Raw genomic sequence first — 1,768 nt, forward strand, 5'->3', positions numbered from 1 at the left:
AAATGAGGAAACCAGAGCTCAGTGATGTTAAATAATTTCCCAAGGTCCTGCTAGTCCTACAGTGAGTAAATAGGGGAGCAAGGACTTGCGTGCAAGCTGCCTAGCCCCAAGGGCTCCACACTCCTCGGCTGGCACTGCCTATGTGCAGGCTTAGCATACACAGATTAAGCAATGTGCAAAAGATTACTTTACATACTCACTTCCCAGAGATACTAAAAACAAAGGGACTTCCTATATACAAAATTTGGGGCATTTCTTTTCTTGTAATTTGTCATAAAACTGCTTACTTAAACTAAAATAAAAATAAAAAGTATTATAGTTTTCAAGAGCCTCTTTAACCAATATGGTACGTTTTAATTCACTAGTTAATTTTTATCTAATTTACATAGTTGTTTTCAGCTTAAGAACTCCAACTATACGATGATGATATTTTTTCAAGAATGTGGGCTTTTCTGCACTACCCAGGGACGGGTCCATATGGCGTTGTTCTTGGTACCCATCATAACTTAAAAGGAAACGCACACAATGTCCAGAGCCCTTGATGTCCTGCAGATGAAGGAGGAGGATGTCCTCAAATTCCTTGCTACAGGAAGCCACTCAGGTGGCACCAACCTTGACTTTCAGATGGAGCAGTACATCTACAAATGGAAAAGTGGTGGTATCTACATCATAAACCTGAAGAGGACCTGGGAGGAACTGCTGTTTGCAGCTCGAGCTGTTGTTGCCATTGAGAACCCTGCTGACGTCAGCATCATCTCCGCCAGGAACAATGGCCAGTCACCTCTGCTGAAGTTTGCTGCTACCACAGGAGCCACTCCAATTGCTGGCCTATTCACACCTGGGACCTTCACTAACCAGATCCAAACAACCTTCAGGGAGCCACGGCTTCTAGTGATGACAGATCCCAGGGCTGATCACCAGTCCCTCACAGAGAGGCCTCATGTCACCATTACTCTGTATAACATAGATTCTCCCCTGTGCTATGTGGAAATTGCCATCCCATGCAACAGCAAGGCAGCTCACTCAGTGTGTCTGATGTGTTGAATGCTGGCCAGGGAAGTACTCCACATCGAGGTACTGTCTCCCGTGAGCAGCCATGGGAGGCTATGCCTGATCCTTACTTCTACCGAGACCCAGAGGAGATTGAGAAGGAGAGGAGCAGGCTACCTCTGAGAAGGCTGTGACCAAGGAGGAATTCCAGGGAGAATGGACGGCACCAGCTTCTGAGTTCACTGCTACTCAGCCTGAGGTGGCCGACTGGTCTGAGGGTACCCTCTGTGCCCATCCAGCAGTCCTGCCTGGAAGACTGGAGTGTGCAGTAGCCACTGAGGACTGCTCAGCAGCTCCCACAACACAGGCCACAGAGTGTGTTGGAGCCACCACTGAGTGGGTGGTCCTGAGCAAACACCTGAACAAAGGGGGAAAAGGGGGGAGGAAAATAAAGTCCCTAAAAACTGGAAAAAAAAGAATTTGGATTTTCCTCCTAGATGATTTGTAGCAGTACCCAATTATTTACTTAATCAACCCCAGCGGTGGTGGTGTTCTTTGCTACCTGCCCCAATGTTCTAGATTCTCAAATAAAAGACACACACACACACACACACAGAGAGAGAGAGACAGCCTTTACATTTTGATATCCCTAAAACAGCTCAATGGCTGGGCTACTTCCTAACCTTCATGTGGCCAATCCACCTCTCTCCAATGTTCCTGAGTTATTACTCACTAAATCCTATATTTCATCTTGGCTGCCCTGGACCCAGTTTGGCAG

General features: G+C 46.8%; 1 pseudogene; it reads left to right on the plus strand.

Moving 5' to 3' along the window:
- Positions 1-525: 525 nt before the first annotated feature.
- Positions 526-1,498, plus strand: LOC127696812 (40S ribosomal protein SA-like; annotated as a pseudogene).
- Positions 1,499-1,768: the final 270 nt, after the last annotated feature.

The sequence above is a fragment of the Apodemus sylvaticus genome, chromosome 11 (assembly GCF_947179515.1).
Source record: "Apodemus sylvaticus chromosome 11, mApoSyl1.1, whole genome shotgun sequence".
NCBI classification, from domain to species: Eukaryota; Metazoa; Chordata; class Mammalia; order Rodentia; family Muridae; genus Apodemus; species Apodemus sylvaticus.